The sequence below is a fragment of the Struthio camelus genome, chromosome 1 (genome assembly GCF_040807025.1).
Source record: "Struthio camelus isolate bStrCam1 chromosome 1, bStrCam1.hap1, whole genome shotgun sequence".
Lineage (NCBI taxonomy): Eukaryota > Metazoa > Chordata > Aves > Struthioniformes > Struthionidae > Struthio > Struthio camelus.
The window spans coordinates 109,064,322-109,077,348 of record NC_090942.1 but is presented as its reverse complement, the minus strand read 5'-3'; the positions used below and the strand labels follow the sequence as shown (position 1 = coordinate 109,077,348).

At 38.3% G+C, this 13,027-nt stretch overlaps 1 long non-coding RNA gene across 3 annotated transcripts; it reads right to left on the bottom strand.

Moving 5' to 3' along the window:
* Positions 1-11,533, bottom strand: LOC104144048 (uncharacterized). 3 transcript variants are annotated; one of them, XR_011134970.1, is made up of 4 exons: positions 11,404-11,533; positions 8,863-8,960; positions 7,368-8,727; positions 1-4,922 (listed from the first exon to the last, which is right to left on the bottom strand). It is a non-coding gene; the product is annotated as an uncharacterized lncRNA (long non-coding RNA). The 3 variants fall into 3 exon arrangements; XR_011134971.1 differs by lacking the exon at positions 11,404-11,533 and having other exon boundaries at positions 7,368-7,459; positions 8,381-8,727; positions 8,863-10,223; XR_011134969.1 differs by lacking the exon at positions 11,404-11,533 and having other exon boundaries at positions 8,863-10,223.
* Positions 11,534-13,027: the final 1,494 nt, after the last annotated feature.

The window sequence follows — 13,027 nt, the reverse complement described above, 5'->3', positions numbered from 1 at the left end:
GATACTGAAAAGATGAATACAAACTAATAAAGCTTGATAACGAGCATATTTAATAAAAGTTCACATTATTAGAATATAACAAGCACACAGCCAAATCACCACAAGCTAAGAAACGATTCCATCTTAGTGAAAACACCCTGTATGCTTTATGTGATGCATTTTATATAGAACTAACTTATTAGAAAATATATTTAACAGATTAGCAGGGTAAGAAAGAGGTCTGGAGTATACTAAATTCCACTGCAATTAGGAAGAGCTTTTTTGTAGTTCCTTTCTGATGTCTAAGCTTGTAGCTTAACAGTGCATTTCTAAAGAAAAAAATGAGCTGTGCAGAGTGGTAATAGTACGTAAACTATATTACTATAAAAAGCAACAAAGCAACTCATTTAAGAAGCATGTCTAACTGATTTGGTATCAGTTTTCCTCACTTAACAAATAAAGATAGATAATCATAACTTTTTAAAGAACCTGAATATAAATACACATTTAAAATTTAGAATGAAAGTCTCCGTGTGTGCCTTCCTTATCCCTGCAGAGAAATACATTACTTATGAAGATTCAATGTGTGCAGGGAAAGAAGAGCTTAGCAAGTTTTTATGTTATCCATAGCTCTAAAAAAAACAAGAGGCAGAGACAATAAATGAGTTAATAAGCAATACTAAGTAAAATTCTGTATGAATCAGCAAAATTGCTATATGGGATTATACATCTGGATCCTTAGATAGATTTTCATCTCTAACTTGCAGAAATATTTGCCCCAATTCTTCTCTCTCTCTCTCTCTTTTTTTTTTTTAACCATGAAGAATGCAGTACATGGTTCGGTACACTATGGGGCACAGGCACAAGCATGATATGGAGCCCACTGAACAAGCTTTGCTTGACATGCTCAGGTCTGATGCAAACGGTTCTTGCCCAGCACTCCGGAAATGCAGAATACCGAGGAGGTAAGAATAGAAATGTCAGAGTGACTATGAGTTTACGCAGCCAGTTCCTGCTGGGCTTATTCGTTTGGTTTTAGCTGCATGCTGCTAAACTTGGCAGCAGAGTCAACGATGGAAGGAGTGAAAGTGAAGTAGTAGAATTCACAGTGAAAAGCAGTGCGGAAAAAGGAGAGTGAGAAGGTAGGCACAAAGAAGCACTGAACATTCCCACTTTTCTCAAGAAATGCTCACTTGCCAAAAAAAAAAAAAAAATCATGCCATGGAATAACTGGCATGGAATTAGAAGACTTCCCTTAAGTGGCTAAATCTTTTATCTTTTGAGAGAAGCCACTGCAAATAATCAGTGGGTATCACTGTGCAACCAACATACATCGATTGATTATGCCCCGGGGTATAACTGTCCTCACTAATCATGTATTTGACTGTATAAATAATATTGTTCTATTTGTTAACAAAGTGGCTGACTATAGCACATTTTAGTTTTATCTGTTTCAATCATTAGTTTACTCAGACTGTCAAGTGTTTCAAAAGGGACCTTCTTTTGAAAACTGAGGCTCTTGCATTGACAATTCTAGTGAGGAAAAAGACTAAAGCTATGAAAATCCAGATTTGGTTACTCTCTGAAAAAATCCCTCCCAGAGTGATTCATGGAGTAAGATACTACTCAGATAAGTAAAAGTATATTGTACTAGATAATCAATATGCAAAAAGTAAGGTAACACTTTTATAGGCATATCCCTGAAGAACTACTCATAACTCTCTCTTTCTAGAAAGACTGAAAACAAGCAGTTAATATTAATATTTTCCAAATCATTTGCTGTCTTTCACTTGTTACATTCACATTTTCTCTTGTGCTGTCCCTCATACTTGAGCAAAGTTCTTCAAATATATGTCTCCAAAGCTACCCCCGTTATTTGCCTTCAAATCCTTCCTCCTTCTGTGAAGGTTTTGCAGCAACGGGCCACAATACGTTGCTTTCACTGCCAGTCATGCTGAAAAAATACTGTCTCATCATTTCCAGGTCCTGTCTTGTATAGTCACTGGAGTTTAGGACCATCTACAGCTCTGTATTTGTACATCCTTCTTATGTGACTATGGATGCTTAAAGTATACAGAAATTATGCGCGTATACAGAAATTATCCATGTGGCAGAGTTAACAACCACTTTGCAAGGAAAAAAGATTCAAGTACAAAGGTCAAGAACAGCTCAAGAATCCTTAAAAATACCTAAAGCACAGGTTTTTAAGCCACTGCAAAGAAGTAAATTTTAACATAGTCTCTCAAGCCATGAACCAGTGGTCAATTACAGAGCCCTTAGGTTATGTATCTGAAATCAGATTCTAATCCTGTTTTTTAATGAAATAATTTGTTACAGTCCCAGGGAAGTTGTGGGATTATTATTAAAAGATGTGCTCCATGCTAGGAAAAAGATTAGAAATATCTTTCCTTGTAAAAAAGGTGCTGAACTAGACATGTGGGTTATATCTAAGACTCCAAAGGAAATTTTGGCCTCTCTGAAGGTGATGGAATTTTGTCATTTTATGAAATGACATTTATTATAAAATATCATTGTCATTTTAACAAGATTTTATTTCTCATCACTGACTTTCTTGTAAAGACCTTTCTAAACATGCCATTCTCCAACCATAAAATAAGGATAATAATGAATTACTTTCCTTCGTGAGGTATTTCTAAAATGATAAAAACCATCATAAGATTGCATTCTCAAGAACACCGATTATGCTTCTACAGGTCAAATATATAGCATCCAATTGCCAACACAATCTTCTTCAATAGAAGATCGGTTCTATACTAACTGTAAATTAAGAAATAAATTATATGATTATACTGAAGTTTTATAGTTCTGCATTCATTTGCAGTAGCTAATGCATGCTCAGCCATTTATCCTGGTGGTGAAACAGTTATTTAAAAGTTCTATTAAAATGAGAACTGATTCTGGCTAACACAAACGACTGATCTTAAAGATACATTCATTCCTATCAAGGAGTGAAATTTTTATGGTCCATTCTCCCACTGCCATTTTGGCAGGTGTCAGAATGACAGCACTGAGCACCAAGGAATTCCCATAGCCTAGATTCTCAGCAGATGTAAATCAGCAGAGATAAAATACATTAGAGCTACAAGAAATTATACCAGCTAAGAATCTGCTCTCAGGTACCTGCTATTCCTACTGAAATACCTTTTAGGGCAATAGTGTGCACTGTTATTGTTTTAATACCATGCCGCGCTGAGTCCTAGAAGTCATATGACGTGTCTCTGAATCAATGCAAAAAACAGCAGATTAGAATTAATGAAATTATTGCAAAGGGTCTGCAAATTGTCTGGAATATTTTGTGTACCTTACACACCCAGCTTTTTCATAGAGTCTTGTATTTGCTGTTTAGCCTATTTTGCTTTAGTTAAAAGTGCATCTTTTGAGAGCTGGAGCATGATTTTTGTCATCACAACACACCCTCTTTTTGTCTGCTTTGTTCCTTTCATTTTGAAGATACGATAGTTTTGTTTTGAATACGCTGTTCTTGGTCATGTATTCATAAGCTGATGACAATTCCTGAAGAAGAGATTTGGCTTGCTCAGCAGTTGCCATTGACTCAGAGGGTGTCCAGCAGTCCAAAACAAGCAGACATATGACAAGATGCTGGGCCTAATAAAACTAGAGGGCTAACACAGAAGGTGAGGTCTCTGAAGGTACCAATTTTTATTGGTATTCCAGAACAAAGAAGTCTTTACATGTCCAAAAATAAATCTGGAATTTATCATTGTTGAATGAAAGCAAGCAATTATTGTTTTTCTTTTCTACTTCATACTAACAAATGATAATTTTACATCGTATTTCCAGATGTCCAGGTCCAGTAAGAACAACATGCCATATAGGTTACCATCTATTAAATAGCAGAAAGCTTTGAGAAATTAAAATCAAATGACAGATTACTGTGGTGGTTCAGAAGACGGAGAAGAAAAACCTGACGCAAAGCAATAATGTGCACTACACCTTGAGACATTTTAAAGAAAGCCCATTGTGAGCTGGTTTTGTTTGCATGTAAAGCAGCCAGTTTGTAAGTATTTGAAATTTCCTGTTATTTCCTCCTCTTGAGAAAGAACCTACCTAGAAATTTTGTGAAAAAAGAACTGTTATGATGTTCTTATACTCAAGAAGAGTGGAAAGATTTCATCTTAGCAGTATTAGTTAAAGGTCTTCTACACTCTATTAAGTGAAGACTGCATGCTCAATATATATAACGTGTAACAATAAGCAATAAACATTTTCCTTTGGTCTGAAACTTCAAGACTAGGAGAAGAAAGCACACCCAAGGCATTAAGCACTCCTACTTTTATGGGCACCACTGCCATATCAATAAGGGATGGTGGCATAATGAATGAATAGATTTTTTTAGGATTCAAGAAATTGCATCAAGTTCCAAGGAAAAATTGCCATTTGGTACTATATTTGGGGGAGAGCACACATAATCTGGAGATATTTAGAAGTATTAGCAAACAAATTACAGTAAAAAAACCACTACTGAGGATAAAGCAATAAAGTTACCTTTTTGTAGCTGCCTTTTTTTATGCTTAATAAGCCATCTGTGTCTGTGTACACAGCCCAAGTACCTCCAAGCCTGATACCAACACAGTGAGATACCAAAAAACCAAAAAAATTTGCCTAGTCACTACTTCAGGAAAGATACCCTGTTGCATGTAATCCACAAGCAGTAAGGGATAAGTCTTCCATCTTGTTTCCCTCATCAACTTCCCTTAAGAGGCTCCAACAGGCAACTTCCTTAAGCTGTTCCTATACAAGGTTTTTTCATGGCGAAAATATTAGAGGTTTGAGCATCTTCCCAGTCTTTCAATACTTCCTGATCCCTTTCTGCAAGCGCAGCATCACAGGTCAGGTTCACAGGAACTGATGAATCCCCTCCCTTTTCAAAGTGAGTTCATGTATATCTCATCACAGAACACCTGGGGAAAATAGAACTCTTAATGAGTATTTGGACGTAGTCAGGACACTGAATTGTTTTTCCATGTTAGATTTGTTTAATCCAAAGTCCTAGAACATTCCTCCCTAATTAGCATTGCTTCTGTTTAATTACACTTTCGGTTTCTATAGAGAGAGTCTATAGCTATGAAATTCATTAGAATATCATAATTAGAATATTTTCACCACATTGTGGATTTTAGAGAGAGCCATGCTATCTTAGTGAATTCCATAGCTTTGGGAGTATGTCATATGAACAGATTTCAGATGGAGAACGCCGCAGAAGGTGAGAGAATAGAAAACTGCTTTGGTGTGGCAGATAAAGCTGCAAAAAAAGCCTGCCATTGCAAAAACCACCAGCTAAATGCTATAAACCATGGACTACAGCTCTTCTGTTGATATTCTGAAAATAATTATGATTGTGAGCTGTCAGAAAGATTCACTGCACCAATTATGTTCATCACCAACTGACAACCTACCTAGGCAAACCCTTTTAAAATCTGAGCCTCCTACAACACTAATGAGCATTAAAGAACAAAATATATAGCTCCCATGAGTCTGAGGCGCAGCATCATAGCTTAACACTGCTATAAACAGTAAATCTTTACATATGCCTATTGGCAATGATGTTCCACAAATGTCAGCATAGACTCTTGTTTTCTAACTTCATCAGTAATGCTCCTGTCCATTACATTTATAATGTGCAACCTAATCAACTGTCTGAACATAAAGAAGTATGTTTCGTGCAGGGACTGAGATTTCATCTTAGCATGGGAAGAAGCAGGGTGGTGAGAAAAGGCTTTCATTTGACTTTCAAGAGCCGAGAGTCCCCCTGAAGATTTCTAGATGTCTACCTGAAGACTATAGTACGGTTTTTTTCCGGTGAAAGAATTTTTTTTGTTAAATTTTGTTTTTATTTTTAAACGCAGTGCTGGCCATGGAACAGTGCCACAGTCTCTGTCATATTCTATGCTGCAATGTACCCATTTGTCACAATGTCATATGCGCTGTGGGATCTCATTGAGGTGTCATGCCCTCAAAACCCATTCCTGCTGCCAAGAGTGAGACTCAATAAAATAGGAGTATGTGCTACTAAAGAAAGAAACTGTTTTGTTTGTTAGGAATGCTGAGAGCAGTAACTTCACTCAGAGGAGCACTCTCAGATTATTTTAGCACAGTTGTCACATGCACAGATAAACCCAGGGAAACACAGTTTACAGGATCGTTATTTGTATGGCATTTCAAGACAATTTGTCTTGACCTAATACTTCCATAAATACATGATACTTGGAAGTCCCAGGTGTGTGTACAGGCCATTACAAAACTGAAGCCTAGATAAATGTAGCAGTCAACTGCGTGATACTGTATTTGGAATACCATTTCATTAAAATAAAACAAAACAATAAACTGCACACTGAGAAATATATATCTCTCATAACACACTGGAGAAAGACTATGAAAACTATTTAAAAGGGGGGAAACATTTCAGACTACATTCAATAAAAAGAAGCTGCATTGTATAGTCAGATGCAGGTGCACCTGATGACAGACACATCAGCTGCATACTCAGAAGCGTATCTTGTTACAGTGTCCCTGCCCATGCTGTTAGGGACAGTTCCATGGGGGTCTGCACTGTCCAAAGTGATATCTAGCTGAAATGCAGGTATAAAAACCTTGAAGGACAACCTTAAAGTGAAAAACCTTGTAGTGGTAGAAAACCTTCTAGCATCTAATGGAGCACCCTCATATGTATCTTGGAGCACCTTGAGTCTCTAAATACAAATCCACAGCGATCTGTGGGCATGGTTTGTCCAACAGACTCTACCCCACAGACACAGGGCCAAGTTCCTGTGACCTCAGTTATTGACACATAGCACTCAAGTAAGAGTCAACGGACAAGTGCAACCAGTGAGTAAGAAGTATACCGACAGTATAATTCCTGCCTCAGGAATTAGACATTTGAAAAGGTTCTTGGCAGGACCACCTTCCTTATAAAATGACACCTTTGATTGTTGGGTAAAGGAGAGAAGTAGGAAGAAGAAAAATTAGTAGCCATCAAAAAGTGGAAGAAAATTCAGGCCTCCAATGTAAGAGATGGAGGAATGCAGAAAAACGAATGGAGAAAAAGGCAATGAAATAGCCAGTATGTCCATACAACCTTAGGTTTCCCATCACCACATGCATATCATCTGTATTAAAATGTGTGAAATAGCTAAGACTACAGCACTAGTCTTGTCGGCAGTGAGATAAATGACCTTCAGGAAACAACAGCTGCCCCCTTTTGGACGGTAGACCTTGGTAGCTGAGAGGTGAATTCTTAATCTTTTCCTTAGCCAACACGGCAGCCAGGTTTTCTCCACCTGGCAATAGGTCACAAGAAGCAATATGGTCTCTGCTAATCCTGCTGCTCCTGAAGGGAGAATGCTTACCTTTCTTTATGGCTTGCTTCAAGAACATCTTTCCTGATACCTTTCTTCAAGAATCCCTTTGGGAAGAGAGGTAGACAGAGGGCTGTCAGTACCTGGGTGAGGAAATCCCAAAACAGGGTCTTAGGACATACCTTAGAAGCACTGGCTACACAAAAAAGCAGGAACTGATCTAGAGACTGGCAAAGATCAAAACTTCATGTTAGTACTCTTCACTCCCCATGGCTTACAGACGTGGCATGCTGTAATAAAAAGAAATAGCAGCCGGTGCACATCTTTAGGAACTGGTCCACACAGACAAACCAAATCTGCACAGGAACTATGTAAGAGCTGAGCAGAACATACTAAATCGGGAAAGCATTACCAGCTCTGTAACAAATAATAAATAGCTTTCTGCACTGTTTTCTGCACAAGAATAGGAACCAGGGTACTTCTGTTGTTTTTGCCACTCCTTTGCTAAAAGAACAGGCAAAAGGAGACATGACACCTCCATCATGTATGGGAATGCCCAACTCCATTGGGATTCTGTGTCTCTATAAAGGCATCATGCAAGCCACAAAAAACATCACAGAGAGAGCAAAAACAAGCAAGGGGACATTTACATTAAAAAAAAACAAAAACAAACCAGCAACATGCACCCAAATCAAATTGCTCAAGCTCCTGCATCAGGTGAAGTCTGCCCCACAACTTGAGGGCAATGGCAAAGACAGTAGAAGCCCAGGTCAGCAGGAATATCTAAGATCCCCACTTATGGTTAGCCTTTCCCATGCATAGATGTTACCACACTTCTCCAAGCACAGTGAAGACTTCTTGGTGGTGGTTTCATTAATATCACAAAAGGAACAGCACAGCAAAAGGAATGGAGCAGTAAGTGGCATCTTTCACAAGCCTCCACAATAACAGCTGGAATGGACTTGCCAGTCCTGAACTTCTGTGACACACAACTGCAGGAGTTTGGCAAGATAATCTTCCAGAGAGGAGCGTGTTTCCAGGTTGGAACAATATGGGAAACTGACCTTTGTCAGCTGAAAGCCAGCACCAGCTTCTGTTACAGGGCTATGAAGATCTCTTCCTGCATTTCATGTCCCGAAACCACTGAATTTCCCAAAGCTGGTGAAGAATAGGGTCTCAGTAATGTTCTCACTCACGAGGAGCACCCAGAACCACCGGGACATAATGGATACAAGTTGAACAGCAACAGCCTTCAGCAGTACAGCCATGTCCTCACACACAGCAGGCAGCTGGCCTTCAATGAAACATAAGGACGTGACCTATACCCCAAAAGACCAACTTCACCTCCAGAAATTATCTTGAATTGCTTTAAATTTATTCTAGGCACATGGTAAGCACATGGGTAGTTATACTGCAAAATAGATGACAAATAAATCTGTTGGTTAGCTTGGTCATATGCTTATATCTAAAATGCAGTGAAAGTCCATTTTCTGGACTTTCATTTAATTAAATGCCTTCTTGCTCTTCTCCTGTTATAAAAGCTTACATTTTCTGCTGTTGACTCCATCCATTCAGTGAATTGGAAGAAGAAAGTCCAAATTCTGCTTCCAAACAGCTTAAAGTCCAATGCTGCTCTGTTTTCACCTTGCTCAAAAAATACAAGTTATAAATCTCTACCCAATAAATAATGCATAACATTTTTCATAAATTTTAAGACTACTGTAATTATATAGTCCACCTCCTGCATAACCTAGCTTTTCACAGAAATACTACTGAAGTGATGCTTGTAATAAGTTTTACCTACATTCACCTTGCTGAAATCTGTTAAGACTTTCAGACGCATAAGTAACTCCACCTTTTCTGTTCCTGAAGGATTATGCATATGCATGAGTGATCTCTGCAGCTGGAATGTTAACACTGTTGAGGGTAATATTCTATATACATGGAACAGTAGCCATATGCCCACATATTATGCCTTGCCCCTTTTACATAAATATAATCAAAATCTACATCCTGGGATATGTGCTGTTGCAGAAAGACAGTGTGGGAGAAAGAGGTTCACTGGGTAACATATTTCCTTGAAGTCTAGGAAAAAAGGAAATAGAAATAATAGTTCTGATGCTAGCTTCCCAAAAATAACACAGCTATCAAAGCTCCCCATCTATTTGATACCTCCTTTTCTCTGAGGTAATAAATGCACATAGGGAAGGTTCTATTTTGATAGCCCCCTCTTAAAAACCCTCCATCCCCTTCAATACCAGATAATTCTTTTAAGTACCTTTTAAGATCATTGGAGTTACTCAAGCCTCCTTACTGCATAACACAGAAAAATGTATTTTCTGGCTGAGGAACAGCAAACCTTTTAGAAAGCTATCCAACTCTTGTAATATAATAGGCTCCTTATGCAATCCATGAGGAAAAACAGATACCTCAGAAAAGGAGAGCCAAGGCACCTACACACATTTCATTAAAAAGGGACAACTTCAGCTAATCAACAGGGACCAAGGTTTATTCTGACATATAAGCCAGTAAAGTGTTTGTTGAGCAAGTGAAAGATCTCATTTTGATGCTGTCTGCTATAGTGCACTGGCCCCTCTCACTCACCTCCCAGCAAATGCCTGTAAGCAGTTGGCTGTTCCTAAGGGGTAGGACTCTCCTGGTTTATCTTGGGTTTGGATTCCGTAGACAACACAGATATTCAACCAAAAAGAGAAAATTCAAAGGTGATTATGGCTGCCCTTCTGTTTCTTCTCTGGAAACTACAGACTGGGCCTCAGGTCTCCTGCTTTCCAACACAGCTGCCAGAGGAGCTCCTTAATTGCTAAACTAGAGTTTAATTCTCATTCTTGCTATCTGTCTCATTCTTGAGAGATACCCTGCCCACAATGGTTAAATGCCATTGCAGAACTTGAGTAATCCTCTCTAATAGGGATGAGAAGTGTTCCCTCAAATCGTTTCCGTGTTTAAGGGAGCTCTAAATGGTAAGTAGAATATTTCCCATAATTCTTATACCCAGAAAGTTATATTGTTAGTGTAACTGTAGCAAACCATGAACTTAAATACTATCTTGCTACTTCCATTTTTAATTAATATAAACCTTCCATTCATGGTGGACTTGTCCCATCTAAGTAGATTCTATGTGGTTTTTACAGTTTGCAACACTACCAAAGGAGTTCTGTTTTCATCATGTGTTTCATCATAAATTCATTCAGTTCTATACAGTGAAGTCTCTCTTTCTCAAATCACAGGACATAAAAATTACATGATTTTTTCAGCCCAGTAACCTCATTAGACCTGTATCCTTACTCACACCAGAGAAGTGTAACTGGTATTTCTGAAGCAGTAAGGAGATTTTTTTTCCTAATATTACAAGTTTAATGAGTAATTTCTGTCCTGAGAGATGAGTGATGTAAGGCAAACATGTCACAGATGTCATCAGTCGTTATGGCAGCTCAACAAAATCAAAGCATTTTATTATAAAGCAAAATATTCAGGTTTGTATTTTTTTGACAGAAGATATCAATGCCATCTGTAGAGAGTTAATATGAGAAAAACAAAACAAAAAACCCAAACCCTAAATATACTCAGCTTTCTTCTAAACATTTGGACAGAATATTTTTGACCATCTCTAATAACATACCTGTAAATTATGCATTTCATCCACAGATCTGTCTCTTTTTGTAAAGGTTATTTTTTTTCTTATTTATACTGAAGCAATTCAGAAGCAACAAAATTGTTGTGTTTCCTCATGTTTAGGCCATAGCAAATGAAAACAGTATTTGGCCGCAAGTTGTTCCAGAGAGAAACTAGAGAAAGAGATTATGTTCTATCCTCTATCTGCTAGAGACTCTGGGAGATTAAAAAAAGAGAAGGGGAGGAGGAAGAGTTAACCTGGTAAATTTAAAATCTCTCCCTTGTGATGTTAAAAAAAAATCAACTAAACAAAAAACAACTATTCCCTCAGTTATGTCAAAAAACTTTAACTGATTCTCATAGGTATTGCACAGGTGAAGCAGAGAGCAAATTGACCCTAGGATTTAAAATAAGTACTTTTCATTTTTATTTTCTGAAAAAGGTCTTACTATACCTTCCATCTTCAGTGTGTTTCTCTCAGATGTAGCTTCAGGAACACCAGAAATGTGTTTACATGCAGATATCCTAGTGCTGGCACAGAGAGGAACTGTCAGTGGAAATGAAAAAATAGCTGAACTTCTGGAGCCATGCATCTGCAGCAGCTATTCACTAGTTTCTTGTTAGAATAGGCCACTTCTGAAAACAGAGTAGTTCCCAACTTCAAGTGCTTTTAGAAGGTTGTTTAATTACTTAAACTATTTTTATTTGTAATTGGTACTTTTATATAATGGTTATGCTACCTAATTGATTGAGCATTAGTTTCATTTTACATTACGTCTGACGAGTTATTGATTGCCCTTTGCTTTCGGGACACTTAGGAGTTTCCTGGTGAAGCACATAAAAGAGAAAATACCTTAACCCTGCGGAAACAGTAACTTGTCCTAGAAAGGTTGTTGCAGGCTTCCAAACAAAAGATTCCTACCATTGCGGTCCATTGATCCAACAGTGTGTGCTGCATTTCAACGCTGTCAACAGCTCCTGTGTTTTTTTCTTCCTTTCACAGCTCTAGTATTTGAATAAAGGAAACTCAAAACTCAGAGAATTGACCCCCTTATTTTGAGGGGTGAGGGAGGGCTTTTAGAGCTAGAAACTTGTTACTACTTTAGCTATGGCTGCTGATCTCAGAGAAGCGTACAAATCAAACCTGAATTTTTCAAGAGCAGAAAGATTTTTCATAAGAAGACTAAATGGCAGACCTTAAGTCTTCTTACTGAGCTATTGTGCTTCAGCTCAACAGACAGTTCAAAGGCTTTATAAAATACCTGTTCTTGTCAATAATTTATTTTTCTTGCTATCATTTCAGTTTTGCCAAAAGAAGGTCAGCACACATTGCAAGGACCACTGAAAAAAACTAGATTAAGATGTTTGTATTTGTTAAACAAGTGAAAGAAGACTCTGAAATGGTGCTGTTCTGAGGGTACTTAATCAAGCAGAACAGATGTTTATTATATAATAAGGGAACACTTTGCCATCAGTATGAACAAATCATGAAATCAAATTGCTCCATAATACTTTCCATTATTTCACAGACACTTACTGTGAAGAATTAGGGGTGAGCAAAAAGGCCAGATACTCTGTGATTCTCCAGCCCAAGGCACTATTTGATTACCCAGCAGGGAAAGTAATGCTCCCTATTAGCATAAAGCGAGAAAAGCTGGTGCGTGCTGCAGCTGCCAGTCTAGTATAGACGTCTTCCAGAGGAGGGAGAGCTGCGTATGAAGTGCGGCACAACTCTGCTGTATTATGCCCATCTTTTACTCATACAAGGTCACTTACAGATCATAATCCGCTGGAGAGCATTGGCATAGCCCCAGGAGCTTTCAGTGCAGGTTTGTGTTAGATGAGTCTTCCATTCTAGTATCAGCTAAGTTTCTACACCAAGATTCATACAGAGGCATAATATCCTACAGTTAAAAAGCCCCAATTCACACACAGCGTTTTGAGAGCTGGGCCTGTCCCTCGAGTGCCTACAGCAGGTAGGGAGACCACATCTATGTTAGTACGCTGAACGGAGGCCAAGGCAGTGGCCTCCACCCCAGTGAGTAGTTGTCCGTGCTATTAAGTCCTTCGCACCTTAT